This window comes from Bactrocera neohumeralis, unplaced genomic scaffold (assembly GCF_024586455.1).
Source record: "Bactrocera neohumeralis isolate Rockhampton unplaced genomic scaffold, APGP_CSIRO_Bneo_wtdbg2-racon-allhic-juicebox.fasta_v2 cluster10, whole genome shotgun sequence".
NCBI classification, from domain to species: domain Eukaryota; kingdom Metazoa; phylum Arthropoda; class Insecta; order Diptera; family Tephritidae; genus Bactrocera; species Bactrocera neohumeralis.
In genome coordinates this window covers 1605243-1631844 of record NW_026089623.1, presented here as the reverse complement: position 1 = coordinate 1631844, position 26602 = coordinate 1605243, and the positions used below count along the sequence as shown (strand labels likewise).

General features: G+C 37.2%; 3 long non-coding RNA genes across 4 annotated transcripts in view; 2 read left to right on the top strand and 1 right to left on the bottom strand.

Annotated features, from left to right (window-relative positions):
• Nucleotides 1-19751, top strand: part of LOC126764937 (uncharacterized) — a 42287-nt gene extending 22536 nt beyond the window's left edge. Inside the window, exons 7-8 of one of the 2 annotated variants that reach the window (XR_007668129.1) lie at nt 13130-13274; nt 13351-13954. This is a non-coding gene — a long non-coding RNA (uncharacterized LOC126764937). Of the gene's footprint in view, nt 1-13129; nt 13275-13350; nt 13955-19660 lie in introns of those variants that run through there. The other variant, XR_007668128.1, reaches the window with a different exon arrangement.
• On the bottom strand, nt 206-15184 carry LOC126764961 (uncharacterized). Its single transcript, XR_007668167.1, has 3 exons — nt 15017-15184; nt 8415-10181; nt 206-918 (listed from the first exon to the last, which is right to left on the bottom strand). It is a non-coding gene; the product is annotated as an uncharacterized LOC126764961 (long non-coding RNA).
• LOC126764962 (uncharacterized) lies at nt 9420-11357 on the top strand. The gene is made up of 3 exons (XR_007668168.1): nt 9420-9466; nt 10561-10807; nt 10861-11357. It is a non-coding gene; the product is annotated as an uncharacterized LOC126764962 (long non-coding RNA).
• Nucleotides 19752-26602: the final 6851 nt, after the last annotated feature.

The window sequence follows — 26602 nt, the reverse complement described above, 5'->3', positions numbered from 1 at the left end:
AAAGACCGGAAGTAGTGAGCTGCTTGAGTCATATGTAAAAGAATCGTTTCTGGCCACTCCCAAGTGAATGGCGATCAGAGAACTTTCCTCACTTGCGTGAACTTCTACCTATTACTCCATCCTCCAAATTACTATTATACTATATATCAATAACCAGTGAACTTAACCTAAAGTACTGAACCGATTTTAGAAAAATGTTTCACGCTGTCCAGTTTGAACCAACTTGAAAGGTAGGATTGTTAATAAAAACAATTGTAAGTGTCGATTAAATATATTGAAAAAAATCACGAATATAAAAATATACAAGAACTATAAAGAAATTGAAATACGTAGCGACACTCGCTTATGCCTTCTACCAACTCTCCTATTTGCTGTCTGCCTTGCAACACGGCATATCAGCAGCTGGGTTGCCATCAGCTCGGCCACTCCTGATAGATCGTCTCTCCGGGACGATTCTCCATTAGCGATGTAGTCGATGCTTTTAGGTGAACATTTGGTGTCGTATTCGTCATCCGTCATACGTAAAGCGCGCCATGGCTTCATATTGTCGTTCAAAAATAATCCTGCGTAGCGCTTCCGCCGATTCGGTATATCTGGTATATTTTCAACCACGTAGCGATCGTTGGGTAATACCTTCGTTACCAAATATGGATCTTTGTATGCCGAATCAAGCTTTGAGATGTCCACTTTGGAGGAGGCACGTAGTTTATTACAACTGAATCTCACTCGTTATACTGTCTCGGTTTACGATGTTTGTTTGTTGTCGTTGTTTCCATTTGGTCCTTTCTATGTTTATTCGTTCAGCTGCTGATTTTAGTCGGACATCTTCATGTTGAATTTTCCCCTCGTCGTCTGTGTGATTCTTGGATTAAAGGGGTATTCTGGTTTAGAAGCTCGAAATTTAGGTTTTTTTTGACGCTATAAAAAAATCAAAAATTATTTTGACAATCCATTTTTTTTACATGCTTTTTATTGATATTCTAAGATAACAAAACATAATTAATATAAGAAAAAAGTTAACTTTTAACAAACTGCAGGTCGGAGGAGTAGAGACTGATGAAACAATGGATTGTCCTGGTGTGCAGGATATAAATATTTCCGTAACCTAAAATGAAAATTTATGCGAAATCCGTGAAGAGTAAAAGTGTAGTTATCGCACTACGAAACGTTTTTGAATTTTTTTTTTTTTACAAAATGGTGGAGGTTTGAAAAAAAGTTTCGTATTTTCCCTGTTTTTTGTGGTTCGGAATTTTGAGAACTAGACGCGCACAGTCGGAGTCGGAGTCACAAAATGAGCTGTAACTCGGAAAATAATTTGAATTTCGAAAAATCCGCTTAGGAACATTTTCTTGAAGGGTTATACTATAAAAATATGCAAAAAAAAATCGATTTTTTCAAATTTCTAAACCAGAATACCCCCTTAATCGATTTGTTGTGACGTCGCGTAGTTTATAGTTGTAAACTAAGCGGTTAGGGCTTTGTATCGTCGTTGCGGTGCTTTGGAAGTTTATGCTCCATTGAAGTTGTGGTAGAGCTTCGTCCCGTTCTTTATCGGCTTTGATGCTGCATTTGAGCGATGCTCAAATTGTCTTATTAACACGTTCGGCATGACCTCGTCGTGACATGCTCTTACTAAGTGACATGACTCTCGGAACCACTAGTCTCTTGTTGTCCTCTAATTTGCGATATAGTCGCTGACCTTGCCATATATAGTCATCTTTCAGTTGACGTGCGTTGAATGCTTGTTTGCTGTTTAGAACTTCGATGATTTCGTTTAATGTGCCGTCTTGTCTTTGCATCGCCGATACCCAATCGTTGTCAATTTGTACTACTGGATAAATTGATTCTGCATTCGTTTTAGGTTCTACTGGTGGGAGTGTTTGACATCTGCTTAACCCATCAGCTAACGTTTTATTTGCACCTCTACGGTGAAACAATGTTGTTGTCGCTTTAGTGATCGCCAATCAAATACATTCGGTAACGTTGCAATGTTTGAACTATAGCCAGAACTTTTAGTTCGTGGCTGGTGTATTTGCGTTCTGCGTCATTGCACTGCCTCCTAAAAAAAAACCAGGCTTCTACTCGGACCCTCGTTGTTCTGCATTAGCACTTCGAATAACCCTGAGGAACTGGCGTCCGTGTGCACCTTGTGTGCTTTTGTTGCGTCATATATCGTTACTATTGACTTGATTGTTATTAGACTTTAAAACCTTTCAAATGTGTGGATTTGTTGCTCATTCCAAACAAACTCTGCGTTCCTCTTCAGCAGCAACGTCAATAGTCGTGCCAAAATACTGTAGCCTTTAATAAATTTCCGGAAATAACCAGTTATGACCAGAAATTGTCGTACAGCTTTTGTTGTTGTTGGCTGCAGAAACTCTTTAATTACTTTGGTTTTGAGTTCCTCTGGTCGTATGCCATTACCGTTTATATCATGCCCCAGAAAACGTACTTACTGCACTAAGGATGTGCATTTGAATGGTCTAATCGTAAGACCTGATGCAGTTACGGAGGATGGAGTCATGTGTAGAAGTTCACGCAAGTGAGGAAAGTTCTCTGATTGCCATTCACTTGGGAGTGGCCAGAAACGATTCTTTTACATATGACTCAAGCAGCTCACGACTTCCGGTCTTTGACCAAGTATCCTCTGGGTAGCCTAAGAACATTCGTTTGAAGGCGAGCTAAAGTGAGAAATCAAATATCCCCTACACAGGGTTATGCGCTGTGTTTGGGACCCGCCACGTAAAACAAACACCCCCAATGAAATGAAGCAACAAGCCTCGGATGAGAGACCACCCTTTTGATGACGACCATGGCAAACGAAATAAGTACTACGAGTTGAGGGCATGCATCTGGAATGTCCGGTCCCTTAATTGGGAAGGTGCCGCTGCCCAGCTGGTTGATGTCCTCGTGAAAATAAAGGCTGACATCACCGCCGTCCAAGAAATGCGACGGACGGGACAAGGACAGAGACGAGTAGGTCCTTGTGGCATTTACTACAGTGGCCATATAAAGGAGCGCAAGTTTGGTGTGGGATTCGTGGTGTGAGAGAGACTCCGTCGCCGAGTACTATCATTCACACCGGTGAATGAACGTCTAGCCGCAATCCACATCAAAGCGAGGTTCTTCAACATATCGCTGATTTGCGCCCACGCCCCGAGGGAAGAGAAGGACTATGTGACCAAAGATGCCATTTATGAGTGCTTGGAGCGCACTTATGAGAACTGCCCCCGCCACGATGTCAAAATCGTGCTTGGCGACTTTAACGCCAGGGTGGGCAAAGAAGGTATTTTTGGCACTACGGCCGTTAAATTCAGCCTCCACGACGAAACATCCCCAAATGGGTTGAGGCTGATCGACTTCGCCGAGGCCGAGGTTAGCTGTAGTACTAGATTCCAGCATAAGAAGATTCATCAAGCTACCTGGCTGTCTCCGGATCGAAAAACTACCAACCAGATCGATCATGTTGTGATGGACAGAAGATACGTCTCCAGTGTTTTAGATGTGCGTGCGCTCCGAGGTCCTAACATCGATCACTATCTTGTTGCAGCCAAGATTCGCACCCGCCTCTGTGCAGCAACAGCGCACGTCAACAAACACAAGGAAGGTTCGACGTCGAGAAGCTGCAATCACAACAGACAGCCGAACGATTTTCTACTCGGCTTGTCCTAGCTTCGCTTGGAATATCCAATTGGCGCCACGTGGCGAAAAGAAGAAACGACTGGAGCGCTGTTTTTAACTCGGCTATAATCGCGTAAGCGGTGTCTACGCCAATTAAGAAGAAAAATATGAAGTTACGGCTCCAAGGAATTGTTTATGTACCTCGATGCCTTTGTCGACTGTCCTTGTGGCTATAATGGCCACTTTGTCTCGAGGCTTCTGTGTGTTGATTAGATTGACGATAATTTCCTGGAAAGCCATGGGACCGTCTACCAGACCAAAAGGCATCACGTTAGACTCAAACAATCCCTCAGGTGTTAAAAATTCAGTGAATTTCTTTGATTCTTCCTTCATTGGTACTGGTAGCCGGATGTCATGTCCAATGTTGAAAATATCTTAATTCCCGATAGCCGTTAAAGCTGCTCTTCGACTATCGGCATTAAGTGCCCTGGAGACGATCAAATAATTGCATCAAACACTTTAAGTGTTTTGGTATCGTCGGCTGCACGTACGCTACACCGACTTGTTGTCGGCTCTGTTTAATGAAAATCAAAAATTTTTGATATTTCTATTTGACAGACGATAATTTGATCGTCTCCACTCATGTTTGACAAGCATGAGCTCATTTGCAATGAAGATTTCAAGTTGAGAGGACACAGAAAAATTAATTGAATTGAAATAAGTCTAAAATTTTAAAATAAATAAAATCAAATAAATAAAATAAAATAAATAAAGTAAATTCAAATAAAATATAATAAAATAAAATCAAATAAATCAAATAAAATAAATAAATAAAATAACAAAAACACATGCCAATAACATATGTATAATCATCCGACGCTGACATGATGACCGTTCGCTACGACCTTAAAACTAAACTGATGTTTGACGTGTTAATTTGAACGTTTGCGGGCAAAACACGATTGAACATCACTAACCCATATGCACTGTTTGACGCAATTATTTGATCGTCTCCAGGGCACTTTACGTGTAGTAGTTCTTCTTAACCGTGACCTCTTTGGGCGCTCGGTAGTCGATACACGAACGACTTTCCCCGTTAGACTTCTTTAGTAGGAGGACTGACGCTGCGTGTGGTGAATCGCTGGGCCGGATTATGTCATTGTCTAGCAGTTCATTTAAAACTTTTGGCAATGTTGGTCGCTGTGAGAACGGCACGAAGGGCTGCCGTTTTCCGTATCAACGAGCATACGCTGCCCGAATCGATGAACACTTCGAGTTTATTCCCATTCAGATTCAGAGGTGCCTCGTCGTATTCTAAAGCAACTGATGCTTTTTTACTGCACGTTTCAGCTTCGTGGCCCATTTTTGAACATATCGTGCACATTAATTTACGTTTTGGTAGCGGACACTTGGCTGCAATGTGTCCCAACTCGTTGCAGTTGAAGAACTTTATTTGTGTGCCTCCCGTGGAATTTAGTTTCGGTCTTCGTTGCATGTGGGTTTGGTGGTATTGATGTTACCGATGTACTATTAATTGCTGATAGATTCATTAATGCCACTAATAGTTCACTCCACGTTGTTAAATTCATCGTTTCTAATGGCTTCGTTATTGCAAAATTATAGAGGCCGCTGATGATATGCATATCCACCCTACCTTTGAGTAAAAGTACTCTATGTAATCTTCGCCGTTTTTACGTTTACGATTCATAAGTAGCTTATGCGTTGTGCTCTAAATGCATATACAAATTGTGACCATGTTTGGAAAAGTGGTTGTGCATTTAACCAACGTTTGGCCATGCCTTTCATTTTGTGTTGAACTGCGATTAAAACTCTTTTCTCCTTCCAGCCGTAGCATTGTAGCAACTCTTCAGTACGCGATATGAACTGTGTTGCTGACGTTGAACCTTTTAGTGGGTTGAATTCAGTCATAATTCCGATAATATCTGAATCGACATTTCTCGCTGTATTGATCTTTTTAGATCTTGGGCTGATTCCCACGTCGATACTTTGCTCGTTGATTTGCGTGAGTCATCAGCCGCGCAACGGCAAAAGAACAGGAATTTCTTGTACGCAATGTTTATACAGCAGATTCTCAGAAGTACAGCGTGGAGCTGCTAACCAGACATTGAAAAATCGTTATTTTTTCCATTGACATTTATTTGTATGAACATATTAAAAATTAAACCTCAAGTACAAACCCTTATATACCAAATAATAAGCGAGGAAAGAATTAATGTAGCAATATCATATAATAATAATATACATACATACTTGTATATTAATATCCAAAAGTACCAAAAACCTATAAACTATTTAAAGCAATATCAGTAGCACAAAATAAATTGCTAATTGAAGAAGAAATAATAAAAGCGAAAGCAAATTTTATTCATCAGTCCAGTTTGTTAAAATAGAGTTGAATAATGCATTTTGTATGATAAAAAGAAATAATACTTAATAACATAAGAGATAAGTTAAATAATAAATACGCTAACTGTATAAAAATAAAAGAAGCCAATAAATCAATAAATATTGTAAAAGTATCCGGAATACATAATTAGGAGACTTACAAGTTGTCATAACTCATCGTAATATCATAAAATCATAAATTTGTATTCTAGTTTAAAAAATTTGAGGTTGGATTGCATACAAAAACAAGTAAGGAAGAGCTAAGTTCAGGTGTCACCGAACATTTTATACTCTCGCATGATAAAGTGATAATCGAGATTTCATTATACGTCATTTACATATTTTTCAAATACCGTATTTGTGTAAAGTTTTATTCCGCTATCATCATTGGTTCCTAAATATAGGATAGTCATAATCATCATTGGTTCCACTCATATTATACAGAGAAGGCATCAGATGGAATTCAAAATAGCGTTATATTGGAAGAAGGCGTGGTTGTGAACCGATTTCACCCACATTTCGTACATGTCATCAGGGTGTTAAGAAAATATTATATACCGAATTTCATTGAAATCGGTCTAGTAGTTCCTGAGATATGGTTTTTGGTCCATAAGTGGGCGACGCCACGTCCATTTTCAATTTTTAAAAAAAGCCTGGGTGCAACTTCCTTTTGCCATTTCTTCCGTAAAATTTAATGTTTCTGACGTTTTTTGTTAGTCGGTTAACGCACTTTTAGTGATTTTCAACATAACCTTTGTATCGGAGGTGGGCGTGGTTATTATCCGATTTCTTCCATTTTTGAACTGTATATGGAAATGCCTGAAGGAAACGACTTTATAGAGTTTGGTTGACATAGCTATAATAGTTTCCGAGACATGTACAAAAAACTTAGTAGGGGCGGGGCCACGCCCACTTTTCCAAAAAATTACTGTGTGTCAAATTTCACTTTAATATCTTTATTTATGGCTTAGTTATGACACTTTATACGTTTTCGGTTTTCGCCATTTTGTGGGCGTGGCAGTGGGCCGATTTTGCCCATCTTCGAACTTAACCTTCTTATGTACCAAGTTTCATCAGGATATCTCAATTTTTACTCAAGTTACAGCTTGCACGGACGGGCGGACAGACGGACGGACATCCGGATTTCATCTCTAGGCACGATTCCGATTACTTTGGCGGAGGGGTAAAAAAACCGAATTTCCGTATAAATGGGGTATATGCGGATAGGGGAGCTTCTCCAGAGAAGAAATATCCAAAAATAATATAAAAATAACTTTTATTTTTTAAAATATTCACGATTTAAAGTTCAAAAATTTGCACTAATAACACATGGTACATCTCTATGTTTCACTAAATTTTTTCACGTTTTTCACTCTGTATGTTTAAATATACACTTTAAACATTGAAATAAGTTCACATTTCACTTTTATTTTGGAATATTTTACCTCAATTTATTAATTTAAAAATCACTTAGCACACTCATCGTTGAAAAGGTCAGATTGTTTACAATTATGAGGAAAACAAGCCTTGCCACATCTTAAACAGCAAATATGTAGGATGTTTAACACTTTTTCTTTGTTTGCTTTTCGCGTGATTCTTTTTTCTATATTAACTACAAAAAAATTCTTTCTACATACATATGTATATGTGTAATATGTGATTTATGTGACTGAAGTACTTTCGCGTAGTACTCCTTTCTGCGTTAAAATAAAAAAAATATATTGAGTTTCGTTATAAAGTGGTTATATTTTTTGGTTATCTTGCACTGATATTAAAACAAAATTTGAGTTTTTGTTATAAAATGGTTAAATTTTGGTTATTATATCTGTCAGCGCTTTCCATTTATTTTTGATAATACGTTTTTTTGTATATTAGGTGAGAATATATATGTATAATATTATTATATAATCTTAATATATAAAAATCCAGTGTCCGTGTGTATGTTTTGAGTAAACTCAAAAACGAGTCAACTGATATTCATGTAAGTTGGCATATACATGTAATTTGGTCCAACTTAGATGATAGGATAGCTTACATCTCAATTTATACTCGCAATATTATATTATTGCAAATTATTTGTATTATTTGTTAGTTCAAAAAGATTCTAACAGATGTCGCTAATTATTGATTGGATTGAGTAAGTATTCAACAGGTATGATAAAAATACAAACGTTTTATATAAACTACAATTTTATCGTCTCCACAATTAATAATTAACATTTTATTTTACTTCTAACTTACAGTTACATAAATACAGCCAATTATATAATCTACAAAGTCAGAGAACAGTGAAATTCATTCACATTAAATTAAATTAAATTAAAAGTTTATAATTTTTAGCTGTCGCAAAAACAACACTGACAATACCGACAACACTGAACACTTACCAAAATTAAATGCCAACAGCGCAGTGTTGTATGCGGCAGGTAGTTTACTACAATACCCTATGTGGATGCCATTCGATGACCACCGGTGGTGTGTATGCAGGAATAACTATTTCTATTTAGGAGATGCATGTATGCATTTATTTATATCATATTATACATAAAGAGAAGGGTTACCAGCACAAATAAGTTTAATTAAATTACAAATTATGAATGTAAACTTAAATTAAACGCAAAACAATGTAATACCATGTTCAGACCGAAAATTTAAAAGATTAGATTATATTTAAGCATTTCATAACCCAACAGTGTTCTCACTGCCGTTAGAAAGATTAAAAAACAGCTGTTATAGTCATTAAAGAATTAACATCGCTTAATATTTATCAAAAGAAAAGATTGTAATATAGTATTTTGAAATAAAAATACGGCTTTTTTAAATATTTTCCATATAATAGAAATAGTGGATGCATTTTTTCATTTGTTAAGTCGATTTTCAGATGAAATTAGATTCATTGCTTTAAAAAAATTTGTTTGTTTACATTTTTTCCCCTTTGTAGTGTCTAAATCAGCTGTGATAATGTAACAGATTTCCAGAGCTGACAAGTAGATTGCGGAAAATCAGAGTCGCACAGAGAGATTTAGCGTGGATCAGTTTCAAATCATTTCAATGAAGTGATTTGGAACTGTCATCTTTGTATGGCGAAATCTTGATAAATTTTTAAGATTAGTGGGATAATCCATTCAACAGCCGAAATCGTGTGATTAAGTGTCGGTCTGAACATGGTATAAGTTAAAAAAGCAATATATTTTAGCTGATTTATAAAAATACTGGTTTTGACTGTACTATTTTACAATTATTTTTTTATTGCTCACTTATCATTGAAAAAACAAACAAAAAACAATAAAGACTTTGCAACCCTATGCGAACAGTTGGGTATTACTTCTCCAATTGGAAAACAACCCACAACAAAAGCACCAATTACAACAATCTGAGACCTTTTCGTTTAACTGAAATTCTACAGCTGGTTTATTTGCTCAGGTGCTGGAACACATAGGTGGAAATTCTCAATTAAATTTAATTTTTATTGAAATTTGTGTATTTATATTAAAAAATAGATTGTGTAAAAACGGTGCAAATACAATGGAAATCTATTAAATTATCACAGCTGATTTAGACACTACAAAAAGGAAAAAATGTAAACAAACAAATGTTTATTAGAGCAATGAATCTAATTTCTGCTGAAAATCGACTTCCCAAATGAAAAACACAAATTCCGATGATACCATCCGATTCTACTATTTAAAAGACTACAGTTTTCCATTCGTTTAGCTTTCGCGATGACTATAAATAAATCCCAAGGCCAAACAATGTCTATTTGCGGATTAGACTTGGAAAATCCATGTTTCTCCCATGGGCAATTATACGTAGCGTGTTCACGAGTAGGAAGACCATCAAGTTTATTTGTATTAACAAAGGACCGATTGATCAAAAATATTGAACATCGATTGGCGCTTAATGTTCAATAACTGTGATTTATTACGATTAAAGACATTTAGAGTATATATATCAAATAAAAATATTTAAAGTATTTATTAAATATGTTATAAAAATGTTATGTTAATTTGTGTTAAATTTTGTCTTTAAAATCCCTCTTGAATCACTCAGCCACAGCAACACGTAGCCGGAAAGAAGGCATTTCAGCGAATTTCCTTATTATCACAAGGCAGCGCTCCATATCATCGTAATTTTTAGCACACACATGATGTTCACTACGAGTGTAAAATATAATTTTTAAAATAAAGATTTCTTCGGTAAAAAGACTGTTAAAAGTGTAAAATGTGGATTTATTTAAAAGTTTATAGTTTAGTTTAATTAATTTGAAATGAAAAATGTGAGTAAAGTGTGTTTAATGTGGTAAAATAGCTGGTTGAAATGTTCGAATTTTGGGAATTTTTGAACTTTAAGGTCGAATATCTCGTAAACTAAGCGTTTGCGGTACCGTTACCCCCATATATTTTTTAATCAGGAGGACTTCTTCTTTCCAACGGTACCTTCAAATCGCGGCGCCAAAGAAATCAGAATTGTGCCCAACTCTACTCGTCACCCTGATCACTTTGGTATATATAACCCTATATCTGACTCTTTTAGTTTTAGGACTTACAAACAACCGTTATGTGAACAAAAGTATAAAACTCTCCTTAGCAACTTTGTTCCGAGAGTATAATAAAATACAAATAGAACTCTGAACGCTATGTATTTGGTTTGTTATAACTAATCAGCTGATTCCTGTTTACTTCTATTTGCTTTTGGTTAGATTTGTGTTTGAATTTGAATTTCTTTCAATTTGCTATTTTCGACGGTTTCTGGATTAATGGAGTAGTATAATATTATACAGGTAATATGAAAATGCATAATAAATACAATTTTTCTAATTAAATGTGCTTTTAGGCATAAGCAAAGTGGGTGCGTTCCAACCCAACAAAAAAGTGGCTGTTGAGAAATGAGAAATCATTGGTTAAATTTTGAGACAAAACAAGTATTTTGAAGTATTATGAAGTAGTATAAAAAGGATATGGTCGGATAGAGGAGATTATCCTGATCAAGGATATATGTATATAGTTATAGCCGCAGGAAGCTTATAGTTTTCGAGATATTCGCGTTTAAAGTTGAAAATTTGCAACATTTTAATTACATATTTTCGATATTTAAAATTAATTTTGCACTTATATTTTTCAATTTTATATGCACTAACACTTCACTAATTCATTTGTACACATTTATTTTATATAATATAGTGCAAAAATAGCTTTTAATATACATTTAAATTATTGTTGAATTATGATTATTTAAGAATAACAAATTAATTACAAACTGTCAAATAATCAGTGTTACGTTATCGACATCATTTGTAATAAAGTGAACAGATTATACCCCAAATACGAGAATCAACAACCTATAAAAAAATAACCGTGGTGGGTCCAACACCGAGGTGTATCAAATTTTTTTCACGTAGAACTCCTTTTTGCGTGGCCGGCCTTTGGCCGCGCTTCAAAAAAAATAATCCTGGTCGGTCCAAGACCGGGGTGTATCAAATTCTTTTCACGTAGAACTCCTTTTTGCGTGGGCGGCCTTCGGTCGCGCTTCAAAAAAACTAACCCTGGTCGGTCCAATACCAGGGTGTATCAGATCTTTTTCGCGTAGAACCCCTTTTAGCGGGGGTGGCCGTCGGCCGCGCTTCAAAAAAAATAATCTTGGCTGGTCCAACACCGGGGTGTATCAAATTTTTTTCGCGTAGCACTTCTTTTTGCGTGGGCGGCCTTCGGCCGCGCTTAAAAAAAAATAACCCTGGCCGGTCCAACGCCAGGCTATATCAAATTTTTTCGTGTAGAACTCCTTTATGCGTGGGAGGCCTTCGGCCGCGCTTTAAAAAAAAATAATCCTGGTCGGTCCAACACCGGGGTGTATCAGATCTTTTTCGCGTAGAACTCCTTTTTGCGTGGGCGGCCTTTGGCCGCGCTTCAAAAAAAATAATCCTGGTCGGTCCAAGACCGGGGTGTATCAAATTCTTTTCACGTAGAACTCCTTTTTGCGTGGGCGGCCTTCGGTCGCGCTTCAAAAAAACTAACCCTGGTCGGTCCAATACCAGGGTGTATCAGATCTTTTTCGCGTAGAACTCCTTTTAGCGGGGGTGGCCGTCGGCCGCGCTTCAAAAAAAATAATCTTGGCTGGTCCAACACAGGGGTGTATCAAATTTTTTTCGCGTAGCACTTCTTTTTGCGTGGGCGGCCTTCGGCCGCGCTTAAAAAAAATAACCCTGGCCGGTCCAACGCCAGGCTATATCAAATTTTTTCGTGTAGAACTCCTTTTTGCGTGGGAGGCCTTCGGCCGCGCTTTAAAAAAAAATAATCCTGGCCGGTCCAACACCGGGGTGTATCAAATTTTTTTCGCGTAGCACTTCTTTTTGCGTGGGAGGCCTTCGGCCGCGCTTCAAAAAAAAAATAATCCTGGCCGGTCCAACACCGGGGTGTATCAAATTTTTTTCGCGTAGCACTTCTTTTTGCGTGGGAGGCCTTCGGCCGCGCTTAAAAAAAAAATAACCCTGGTCGGTCCAACACCGGGGTGTATCAAATTTTTTTCGCGTAGAACTCCTTTTTGCGAAAAAAATCTGATACACCTCGGTGTCTGACCGATTAGGGTTATTTTTTTGATAGGTTGTTGATTCTCGTATTTGGGGTATAATCTGTTCACTTTATTACAAATGATGTCGATAAGGTAACACTGATTATTTGACAGTTTGTAATTCAATTGTTATTCTTAAATAATCATAATTCAACGATAATTTATTTGTATATTAATAGCTATTTTGCACTATATTATATAAAATAAATGTGTACAAATGAATTAGTGATGTGTTAGTGTATATAAAATTGAAAAATATAAATGCAAAATTAATTTTATATATCGAAAATATGTAATTAAAATATTGCAAATTTTCAACTTTAAACGCGAATATCTCGAAAACAATAAGCTTCCTGCGGCTATAACCATATATATTCGTGATCTGGAGAGTCTCCTCTATCCGACATTACCCATTTTATTCCCGAAATCCTGGGACGGTATACTAAAGCCGACCCATATATCTATTAATTGAAATACAATTTAGAAGTAATCTATTATAATTTAAATTATAGAAGCCAATGTCTCGAATTTATTATAGACGATTTGCAAAAGAGAACAACGTTGCGGTGGACTGGAAGGTGACTGTTTCTGCATGCGAATGGAAGTAAAGCAAATAGAAAGTATTGAGGACAATTACGATTTTGTGCAAATGGTTCGGACCATAAAATGGAGTGGAATGACTTGTAAATTGAGAATTTTTATTTAAATGTCATTAATTTTTCTGCTGTTACTTAGAATAACTACATATTTTTATTTCAGTCACTTTACTTAAAATGTGTACGTTTTTTATGAAATGGATGGAATTTTCGGCGGAAGACTGGTTGAGTCGGTAGTGTCATCGAGATTTTGTTAACTGAAACTATTCAGATGACGAAAGCGAATGTGGAAAAAGGACGATCCGTAAAGGAATCTATTTCACAACTACGCCATCAGATATCCTACAATTTTATTCTGAAATTATCCAGCTGGAAAAACAGACAATTGAGCAAGAAATGATTTTTAGAGAGAATGACTTGTAATTTTGAGAAAGAGAATTGGTGATTAAAGAAAAACAAATGGAGTTAAGAGAAAAGCAACAATTAGTACTAAAAGTAAAAAATGGAAATAAAACTGAAAGAACCGCAAAATCAAGAAAAATGAAAAATAATGGAATTACAAATGGAAGAAAGATTGGCAGTGGATGTTTTGAAGCACAAATATAGACAAGTGCATGTTAATATAGTGATTCAAGTGAACTTTAAATTGTTTAGAGTACCTGAAGTTTCTTTTCAATAATTACTTTTTCTATTAATTTTTAAATTAAAAAAAACATTTTTATTTTTGTGTGAATTTATAAATAGCGAATATACATGTTTGAATAATATATACTGTTGAATATTAAGTTGTTATATGATTTTGTATGTAGTCAAGGAGACTACTTCCTGGTTGTAAGATATATTGAGGGTCAATTTCAATGCGCTGTTTTTAAATTGGAAATTGATTAGCATATTATGAATAACGCAGCCATAATCCACTCTATACATTGTTTTTTTTATACAAAGAATAATATAATTACAATTTATATATATAGCACTAGCGGTTAAGCCATCAGCTTTAACATTGTTTTTTATTTTGCTCATTTTGTTTTCTAATTTTTAATTCCTTCAAGCTATCGAATTTTTCTAACCGTTCATTTTTATTTGGTCAAAGCAGAAACTTCTCCTTTAACCTCAATGTTGCTTTAAATATGCATCTAGTTATATTTTGGATCGCTCGCGCTAAACAGTGAAGTCAGCTTTTGTGTGGATAATCCATCCCCGGAAGATTCCAACCTAAATATAGTTGTAAGTCTATAGGAAGCTGTGCTGCTCTACCATTTGTGTTAAAAACACTTTTATACAATCTAACATGTGCAAAATTCTTCTAGACGAACACGAGCCTTTTTGTTTAAACGGCTGTCATAAATGTTATCAAGTACGTTATGACGCAATTGATGACATTGGTATTACGAGATGGACACTTTTACGAGTGGAACATAATTTTTACGTAAAGGAATAATTAAAATAAACCTTAAAGTGAGATTTGCTTATAATAGTAAAACTCAATTATTTGCTTATAATGGTAAACTTAAGGACTGATTCTTGCACAGCGCATCCATTATCTTGGCAATTTTACTGCCCAATACTTATTATTGCAAATATTGGTATTTGTGTTATTTCAATCAGCTCATTAAAAATTGATTTGCCATTACAAATTTATATCGTGGTGTTCACAAGCATTGTATTTTTTTATGACTTATATATTTATGAGACTATAGGAATCCCCTAAATGACATAATATTACATTGGTTATCAAATCTGTTTACAGTCTGTTAAAGGTAATAAATACATTTGTTAAAGAATATATTACCTACATATGTGTTAAACAAAACAAAATTATTTCTTACCCAAATTTCTGTTAGTACATATTATTGTTTTGGAAAGGAGTTTTCTACTTTTAATATTTATGCCCCTATTGCGGTTTTCAACCCGACTTGGTCGAATTGAAGTTAAGGGAATTCAACTTCAGATCAACCAAACTCTTTTTCGGTATGGCGAACTTCAACTAAGTTCAGTCGAAGTATGATTGGCGTTGCCAACCTAAGATAGGGAATTTTGACAGATTGTGAAACAGCTAAAATTTTGTAAACGACATATTTAAACAATTGAATTCAGTTGTCGCTCGCGAAAAAGTGAATAAACATTAAAATAAATAAAAAATGGATATAAGTTTTGATTTATATTACAACGACGAAAATATTAGGGACAAAATTGATGTGCTACGTATACGAAAAAGCCTTCGTGATCACTCAAATCCATTGGAGCTTCCAAATGCAAAGTAAGCCATAGTTTTTTCACAATTGAGTGGCTTTTTAATAATATTTGTTGCAGATTCATAAGTTATTTTTGATTAAATAACGTGTGCGAGGAACGGTCATATCTCCTATATTAAAATTATGCGCAACTCTGCGTTTCCTTGCTGACGGTGGTTATCAAAAATGCAGTGGAAATGATTTTAACATTGGGTTGGCGCAACCTACGATATCTTTAATAATTAAAGAGGTTCTAAATATAATTGAACAACGTACATATTTGTGCTCAATGGATTAAAATTCAAATGACTGAGAAGGAGCAAAACGCTTCAAAAGTTTCATTTTATTCAAAAAGTGCTTTCCCGGGAGTAGTTGGTTGCATCGACGGGACTCATGTTCGCATAATTTCACCAAGAAAAGAAGTGCAACATCTTTATCTTAACAGAAAGGGCTACTACAGTTTAAACGTGATGATAGTATGTATAAAATCTGAATTATATTAGAAACAAAATGGTATAATTTCTTAAATTTTTTGCTTTGTGATTATAAAATGTCTATTCGGTATGTGGATGGTAGGCATGAAGGCGCAAATCATGACTCTTTTGTTTTCAATGTTAGCGATTTGAAAGTGCATTTACAGAACAACATCACAATAACACTTGGATCTTGGGTAAGACTTTATCGTATTTATTGCTAAATAAGTGGAGTAATGTAATTTCTTAGGCGACGCTGGGTTTTATTTAAATAAATTCATTAAATAACAATATCACTTCATTTTTTAAAGTAAACTTAAACAATGGTACAAAAATATAAAATATCACTTCATTCCAGAATAATTAAAAATGAAATACAAAAAAATATTACTTCATGTGTTAAATAACCAAAAAAAAAAAAATTAAAATCTTTGCGAAGATTCTTCTAAAGCTTCTTTTTGGAGAGTATAAGATTTATGTTCAGTTTTCTCCCACTATCCAATTTTTTTTTTAATTTGCTGTTGCGTTTCAGCCAGGGTTGAAAGGAGTTGCAGCCTTTCCGACTCTATGCAATTGTTCGCCCTCCTTAACTGAACTCTCCTGGAAGGAGTCGGGCGTCCTGCACAACTGGAGTGGACAATGGCGAACGTTCAAGGGGCACATCGGCGACAGTAGGTGGTATATTCTCCACACCAAATGCTGGCCCACTTGGTGCAACTGCTTCCTTTAATTAAATAAGCTGGGCCACGCTCTCTTCCACTGGGCTCAGCGACTGCTCTTGCGACGGACCACCACCAGTCGCAAGGTAGTTATTCCTGCTGTTGGCAAGTTTTTTCTTTAGATTTGCCTTATAGTGAATCCACACCTAATAAAAAAATTTTATTTTTAATTAATATTTTTAATGTCATAACCATAACTTACTCGACCCCATTCGTATGCAGTTCTGCTTGGTGGCCCTAAACAATTTAACTGCAGTGCCACACTCTCCCACAATTCTTTGTTATTTTGAATTTATTGCTTCCGAATTGTGGCTTTCCTCTTCCTACTTCTGGAAACTTCTCCATTAACTCCACCAGTTTTTCGAATTGCTTTTTTGTTGTAACTTTATTTTTTAAAAAAATTTATAAAAAATATTAATTAAAATTTATTTAACATTAATTAAAATAGTTATTTTACCCGTTCTCCACTTTTCTTTAATATTTTTTTGTATTTCACTGCACGAATGTTGAACTTCAACTGCTATTAAGCAGTTGAAGTTTATTTATATACTAGTCAACTCGACTTGTACAGAGTTGAAAACCGCAATACCAAAAAAAAGTTGAAGTTCCATCATACTTCAACTGCAATTTTGTTTGACAGATTGAGTTGATGTCGGCAATACCGAATTTTTAAACTTCGACTAAAATGCAGTTGGGTTGAAAACCGCAATAGGGCCATTAAACATGTCAACGTATTTGTTAGCTGTAACAAGTATATTTGCTACTTCGATTTTCCTTGGTATGTTATTTTATTTGTTACCCATTTGTTACTTTTAAGAAATTCATAGGTTAGCGTTATGGTTACCATAACCAGTTCCTAAAAATCTAATTTAAATAAATTTATTTGCTAATTTTTTTATATATTTTTTTTAACACATTTGAGCTAAATATTAAATTTGATTAACAATTTAAAAACTAAGCTTAAATTAAATTACCATAGAATTATATCCTTATACAGCAAATGTTCTTTGATTTTTACTTGTAGATTATAAGTTTGCGCAATTGATAGATTTCTTGGTCATACATTTTTTCAGGTAATTACGGCCCTAGTCATAATTTCGACTACAGCTTTTTTTTTCTGGTGCGTCTAAGCTTTTTGCAGAATTTCTTTTCAGTATATTTAACAAAGGCTCTAAAGCTTATCATAATTAGCATAGATTTTATTAGGAAATAAGTTGTTATCATTCAAATGCAAGTTGTTGTGAAGCCATCCTAAACGGTTGAGCGACATAAGCGAAGATACATATTGGTCATGGAAATCAAGGGCAGAAGACCAGTAGTCTTCATAACTCGCCAGTTTCTTTATGCTCTTCATCAAATACAGAGCAAGAAATGTGCATATTCCTTCAAGCGTAATAGCTGTGTGGGCGTGACATTATCTCAACGTAATTTATCTAGCAGTACCTCAGCCCCCAGTATAATTGCTCGGCTTTTCCATCCTGAAGTTTTTCTTGGTAAATTTTAGAATGACATCACCCGATTTCGGGGTTAAAATGAGTATGTACGGATAGAGGGACCTCCTCCTATATATATAAATTATTTATATGGAGCATGGATGGAGGAGGTCCCTCTGTCTATATATATATATATTATTAGCTCAGCACTATGTGCTTATTTAAAAAGAATGTGTTTTCAATTATTAGTTCAGCACTATGTGTTTATTTAAAAAGTCTCTGTTTTCAGCTCTATGTGTGGAGGGAGTGCTTGTGCTTAATAAAATCCAAGTCAGAATTTAAAAATAGAAGCCCTACATGATTTCCCTACTCTTTGCACAATTTTGGCGTTACTTCTGCTACTGCACCTGATGTTGTTGTTGCTACAGCGTAACCTAATCCAATTGTGCGGTTGTTGTTGTTGTTTATTGTCTCCGAATTTTAATGACATTTTCACTTATATTTTTGGCTTTTGTATGCACTAACACTTCACTAATTCGTTTCTATCCATTTATTTTATATTAAATACTTCAAAAATAGCTTTTATTCATTATTTAACTTTTGTTCACACCATAACAAAAGGGTTGCATTCTGTTACCTTATCTACTTTTTTGCATAAAATTCCTTTCTGCATCGGCGGCCTTCGGTCGCGCTTCAAAAAGAATTGTCCCGGTCGGTTCAACATAGGGATGTTTTCGGTTATTTCGCATAGAATTCCCTTTCGCGTTGGAGGCTTCAAAAAACCAACCTACTCGGTCCACCACCAGGACGTCTTTTGCGTTGGCAAATAAAAAGAAAAATAACCCTGACTAGTTGAAGACAGGGATTTATCAAGATAAAAGAAATTATGAAATATTTTATGTTACTTATCACTCGATAATGAATTTTGTATTGACTTAATTTCTTTTTAATTTATTTTTATTCGTTTACAAAAATGGTAATACTTATTTTTGCTTGCTTGCGACCATTTCCTTATTGTAGGAATAAATTGATTTCAATGAATGTTAAATATGGAACTAAAGTTTTTTTACACTATTTAATAAAAAGACAAATGTGTAGAACCAAATTAGTGAAGAGTTAGTGGATATAAAAATTAGTAGCGCTTAACACATACATTAGTATTTTAATAAAGTTATACAAAAGAAGCTTAATCAAATTATGAAATTGCTTGTTTTTTAAGTTTACAGCTGCTTGATGGTTATACCTTTAATCAAACCACTACCTTTGAAACTACGATGGACCAGTAAGTAACGCTAGAAACATCTGTGTTTGTCATCAATTGTTATCAACTAATTTTACTAATTAATTTTTTTTTTCTTTACTACAGTTACCCGATTGTTGTGTGATAAAGGTTTTGAGGCGCTATTCCATCCGCATTTATTAAACGTTGAAGCACAAGGCATCTCTGGGTTGATGTTTAACACCAGGGTTCTCATTTACTACTCCGTAGCAGCAAAATTTCTAAAATTATTGCCAGGAATAATGGGATGCCCAACTCCTCTCTCACTGGAAGTGAGAGAACAATTGCTAAACGTCAAAACCACCTAAACTTTGACAGTTGACTGGATTGGGGAGGTTTTGACGTTTAGCAATTGGAAACGAGCGATGGCCAGATTGAAATCTTACCAAAAAAAGATGTAAACGGAGGAATTTGTTGCCGCTGTTCAAGATCGCTATTAAAAATTTAAAACAATGAAAATCAAAGAAAATGCGAAATTTAAATATATTTCATGAAACGTTTTGTAATTTGATGCATAATAGAAATCATTTTCTATTACAAATGATTAAAAACATTCATTAATTGAAAACTAACAGGCTTAATTCACCTTATTAAGTATTGAAAGATCGAAAGTCAGTTGTTTTAATATATCATAAAATCATAAAAAAGGATTTAAGTGGTTTCGCCATATATTAAAAGTCCAATATATAATAATTTGCAATCGTAATAAACGTTGCGCGTTTTAATTTAAATGCCCAAAAATTCTTATTTTGTTCGATGTGGCCACAATGGAAAATGTTATAAAAAACGCTTATTTTGAGGCGCTCTCACGCTGGAATAAGTTGGGCATCCCATTATCCCTGATTATTGCTATGCTTTCTACCGCTCTCACTTTGTCGTGAGCCACAGCATAGCCTTAGCATAACAATGTAAAGTATGTGCTCTATACGATAAAAGTATTTTAATACAAAACTTGCCAAAAATTTTAGCAACATTTGCCGTCTCAAAATTCTGCAGCAAAAAATTTATGCATGTGAGTTACGGCTTTGTTGCAAGGGGCACTTTTGTAGAGTGAACAATTTTGAGAAATATGCGTCTAAAGCCAAAGCGATGCCATAAAATACCTCTGATCTGTAAGAATTTAAAGATAAAAAATCAGGATTGTGGTGTATTTTCTATGGACAATTTTTACATGCCTCGGTCCAGTTCTTAATGTTAATATTTAGGGCTAAAATTTTCAGGGAATTTGTTTTTGGGGTATTTCCAAGGAAATTTCGTGACGGGACTGAAAAAAATTAATAGTTCAAAAAAAAAACCCCTAATGTATATAAAATATGGAGGATGGAGTCATGTGTAGAAGTTCACGCAAGTGAGGAAAGTTCTCTGATCGCCATTCACTTGGGAGTGGCCAGAAACGATTCTTTTACACATGGCTCAAGCAGCTCACAACTTCCGGTCTTTGACCAAGTATCCTCTGGGTAGCCTAAGAACATCCGTTCGAAGGCGAGCTAATGTGAGAAGGCGAAACATCCCCTGCTTAGGGTTGTGCGCTGGGTTTGGGACCCGCCACGTAAAAAACACCCCCAATGAAAAGAAAGCGACAGCCTCGGAAGAGAAACCCCCCTTTTGATGACGACCATGGCAAACGAAATAAGGACTACGAGATAAGGGCATGCACCTGGAATGTCCGGACCCTTAATTGGGAAGGTGCCGCTGCCCAGCTGGTTGATGTCCTCGCGAAAATAAAGGCTGACATCACCGCCGTCCAAGAAATGCGATGGACGGGACAAGGACAGAGAAGAGTAGGTCCTTGTGACATTTACTACAGTGGCCATATAAAGGAGCGCAAGTTTGGTGTTGGATTCGTGGTGGGAGAGAGACTCCGTCGCCGAGTACTATCATTCACTCCGGTGAATGAACGTCTAGCCACAATCCGCATCAAAGCGAGATCCTTCAACATATCGCTGATTTGCGCCCACGCCCCGACGGAAGAGAAGGACGATGTGACCAAAGATGCCTTCTATGAGCGCTTGGAGCGCGCTTATGAGAGCTGCCCCCGCCACGATGTCAAAATCGTGCTTGGCGACTTTAACGCCAGGGTGGGCAAAGAAGGTATATTTGGCACTACGGTCGGTAAATTCAGCCTCCACGACGAAACATCCCCAAATGGGCTGAGGCTGATCGACTTCGCCGGGGCCCGAAATATGGTTATCTGTGGTACTAGATTCCAGCACAAGAAGATACATCAAGCTACCTGGCAGTCTCCGGATCGAAAAACTACCAACCAGATCGATCATGTTGTGATAGATGGAAGACACGTCTCCAGTGTTTTAGATGTGCGTGCGCTCCGAGGTCCTAACATCGACTCGGATCACTATCTTGTTGCAGCCAAGATACGCACCCGCCTCTGTGCAGCAAAAAACGCACGTCAACAAACACAAGGAAGGTTCGACGTCGAGAAGCTGCAATCACAACAGACAGCCGAACGATTTTCTACTCGGCTTGCACTCCTGCTCTCTGAGAGCACTCGTCAACAACTCGGTATAAGGGAACTGTGGGACGGCATTTGAAATTCCTTACGTACAGCTGCAACCGAAACCATTTTTTTTCGGAAAGAGCAAAAGAACAGCTGGTACGACGAGGAGTGCCGTGTCGCAGCGGAGAGAAAACAGGCTGCCTACACGTGCGGGATGGGATAGATACCGAGAGTTGAAGAGGGAAGCGAGACGCATTTGCAGACAGAAGAAGAAAGAGGCCGAAATGCGTGAGTACGAAGAGCTTGATAAGCTGGCCGACAGGGGTAATGCTCGAAAATTCTACGAAAAAATGCGGCGGCTTACAGAAGGTTTCAAGACCGGAGCATACTCTTGTAGAACCCCCAAAGGTGATCTAGTCACTGATGCCCAGAGCATACTTAAATTATGGAGGGAACACTTCTCCAGCCTGCTGAATGGCAGTGAACGCACAACACCAGGAGAAGAAGAACCCGATTCCCCAATCGATGACGATGGAGCAGACGTTCCATTACCCGACCATGAAGAAGTTCGAATAGCAATTGCCCGCCTCAAAAACAACAAAGCGGCAGGGGCCGACGGACTACCGGCCGAGCTATTCAAACACGGCGGCGAAGAACTAATAGGGTGCATGCATCAGCTTCTTTGTAAAATATGGTCGGACGAAAGCATGCCCAACGATTGGAATTTAAGTGTGCTATGCCCAATCCATAAAAAAGGAGACCCCACAATCTGCGCCAACTACCGTGGGATTAGCCTCCTGAACATCGCATATAAGGTTCTATCGAGCGTATTGTGTGAAAGATTAAAGCCCACCGTCAACAAACTGATTGGACCTTATCAGTGTGGCTTCAGACCTGGAAAATCAACAACCGACCAGATATTCACCATGCGCCAAATCTTGGAAAAGACCCGTGAAAGGAGAATCGACACACACCACCTCTTTGTCGATTTCAAAGCTGCTTTCGACAGCACGAAAAGGAGCTGCCTTTATGCCGCGATGTCTGAATTTGGTATCCCCGCAAAACTAATACGGCTGTGTAAGTTGACGCTGAGCAACACGAAAAGCTCCGTCAGGATCGGGAAGGACCTCTCCGAGCCGTTCGATACCAAACGAGGTTTCAGACAAGGCGACTCCCTATCGTGTGACTTCTTCAACCTGCTTCTGGAGAAAATAGTTCGAGCTGCAGAACTAAACAGAGAAGGTACCATCTTCTATAAGAGTGTACAGCTGCTGGCGTATGCCGACGATATTGATATCATCGGCCTCAACACCCGCGCCGTTAGTTCTGCTTTCTCCAGGCTGGACAAGGAAGCACAGAAAATGGGTCTGGCAGTGAACGAGGGCAAAACGAAATATCTCCTGTCATCAAACAAACAGTCGTCGCACTCGCGACTTGGCTCTCACGTCACTGTTGACAGTCATAACTTTGAAGTTGTAGATAATTTCGTCTACTTAGGAACCAGTATTAACACCACGAACAATGTCAGCCTGGAAATCCAACGCAGGATTGCTCTTGCCAACAGGTGCTACTTCGGACTGAGTAGGCAATTGAAAAGTAAAGTCCTCTCTCGACGAACAAAAACTAAACTCTATAAGTCCCTCATAATTCCCGTCGTTATTCTCGTGACAGCAACCTGTCGACGTTACGAGTTTTCGAAAAAAAAATTCTGCGAAAGATTTATGGTCCTTTGCGCATTGGCCACGGCGAATATCGCATTCGATGGAACGATGAGCTGTACGAGATATACGACGACATTGACATAGTTCAGCGAATTAAAAGACAGCGGCTACGCTGGCTAGGTCATGTTGTCCGGATGGATGAAAACACTCCAGCTCTGAAAGTATTCGACGCAGTACCCGCCGGGGGAAGCAGAGGAAGAGGAAGACCTCCACTCCGTTGGAAGGACCAAGTGGAGAAGGACCTGACTTCGCTTGGAATATCCAATTGGCGCCACGTAGCGAAAAGAAGAAACGACTGGCGCGCTGTTGTTAACTCGGCTATAATCGCGTAAGCGGTGTCTACGCCAATTAAGAAGAAGAATGTATATAAAAAGGGGGAAAGTATGTATATGTATGTAGTTAAAATTAATTTCAAAAATTCATAGTAATTGAGTATTGTAATACATTTGGAATAGATGATGTTTTTGGTAATATAAAAATGGTAAATATTTTACTTAATAAAATTAAATTTATAATTTATTCAATTATTATCTACTTAATTCACTTTATTAATATAAGTATGTATTTCTTAAAATATTTGATTTTAGATTTATAAAGACACTTGACGCAACAAGTGCCAAAATGATCTGCATAACATTTTTTTGTTTGAATTATTCAATTAATTCAAATATTATGACAGAAAATAGCAAAGAAGAAAACAACAACAAACACAAGCGGGAGCTGTAGCACATGAAAATTTTCATTAGCTCTGCTGTGCTACCGCTCGCAATTTTTTGCTACCGCTACGCCAGAGCATAGCGCAGAATTTAATTTTTTGCTCCCGCTCCAGCTATAGTTTTTTACCTAATAAAACTCGGAGCAGAGTAGAGCACAACTTTACATTGTTATGTTAAGGCTATGTGTGGCTCCCGACAAAGTGAGAGCGGTAGCAAGAGTAAAATGAAATGCTACGAGAGTAGCGTAGTTTTTCAAACGCTGTTTAACACCATACAAACGGCCGATATCGATATACTACTTACTGTGCTCAAGAATGATGTAGATAAATTAGTGGCAATATAACAGAAAATAAAAAAACATGGTAAGATATGGTCCCCATCTTCTTCTTATTAATAGGCGTAGACACCGCTTACGCGATTATAGTCGAGTTAACAACAGCGCGCCAGTCGTTTCTGCTTTTCGCTACGTGGCGCCAATTGGATATTCTAAGCGAAGCCAGGTCCTTCTCCATTTGGTCCTTCCAGCGGAGTTGAGGTCTTCCTCTCCCGGCGGGTACTGCGTCGAAAACTTTCAGAGCTGAAACATGACCTAGCCAGCGTAGCCGCTGTCTTTTAATTCGCTGAACTATGTCAATGTCGTCGTATATCTCGTACAGCTCATCGTTCCATCGAATGCGATATTCGCCGTGGCCATCGCGCAAAGGACCATAAATCTTTCGCAGAACTTTTCTCTCGAAAACTCGCAACGTCGACTCATCAGTTGTTGTCATCATCCAGCGCACATATGTATGTATATAGTGGCACAATATGCCTTTTCAGAGGTGTCACAGAAACCGTGTAGTTGCACTTTATATTCGGGGGAATAGTTTACCCACCGTGGAATTTGTATCTGCGAAATGTCGTTCAGATTATTAGCGAACTGGGAGCATTTTTCTAAGTGAGAGGTTTCACTTGTTCGTCCCGGTTAGTTTCGTCTAGCCACACTTCTTGGATCAAAAGTTTCGCTTGTATCATAATTGGCGAAAGCCAACGGAGGATAAAATCTGTATTTTAGTTATGGCAGATACTGCGGATATGGACATGTGGAAGACTGTGGCTTCCAGACAGGATATCGTCTACATACGTTTGTGTTTTTAACACTTGTCTTGCTAGAGGAAATTCTGACTTTGTGTCTTCTGCCAGTTCGTGGAGGGTACGAATGGCTAAGTATGAAGCACAGTTTACGCCAAAGGTTACTGTTTTTAATTTAAAGTCGCGTAGTGGACTATTGGCAGATTTTCGGAAAATAATTCGCTGAAAATCTTGATCATCTTTATGTACGACTATTTGTCGATACATTTTTTCGACATCCCCATTGAATAAGTATTTGTATAAACGCCAGTTTAATATGAGAAGCATTACATCAGGTTGGAGTGTAGGTCCCGTAAATAGAATATCATTTAGGGAATTCCCCGAGCTAGTGGAACTTTTGTTGTTTTTTTGTCAGGCTTTACTACTGCATGATGTGGCAAGTAGAATGAGTAATATTTGCCTTTTATGATTTTTTCGCATGGGCTTACTTTCTCCATGTGGTCTGAATGGAGGTATTCTTCTACGACCCCATCATAATCTTGTTTAAGCTCACCTTTTTTAAGTAGGTGTTTTCCATACTTAGAAACTGCTGTATTGCAGACGTGCGAGAGTGACCTAAGGCGAGTGTGTCTGGAAATTGTTGTTTTAGTAGTAGTCGTACGACATACCGACCATCATCTGATCTAGTAGTTGTGGCTTTGGAAAAGACTTCACAATACTGATCACCTGGTGTTGTAATTGAAATGGGAGGGAGTTCTTCTAACCCCCAAAATTTTCTCAATTGTGAATTGAGATACTCGTTTGAGATTTCCTCAACTTGAGATGTCGTAGTTGTGACTGGTTCCGCAACTAGTCCACTTAGGACCCATCCGAAAATGGTATTTTGGGCTAAAAGTGTTTTTGAAATTTTTGTGATATAAGGTCGCTGCCTAATAGAAGGTCTATTTGAGGGGGGTGTTGCAGTTGGGATCTGCTAGCTTTGGGTGTGTAATCTTTTGCCATTGCTTGCTATTTATATGATAGCTTGGGAGCATGTTCGTGAGTTGCGGTAAGACTATTGCGTCTGCTTGAATGCGCTTAGCCGCTTGGAGGGAAATTAGGGTAACGGGGCAGATTGTACTTGAGTTTTGTACTACTCTTCCGCCCATTTCCGTAATTTCATAATAATAATTGGTACCATGTAGATGTTTCAAGAAATGTGTTGTTGTGGATCTGTCTGTAGTGTAGTGTAATATGCCTCTTTATGTCTCTTAAGTTCCAGTTTTGTGTAGAAGTTAGGGGACGGGAGGGAGCTGATTTGGCAACGTGGTCGGC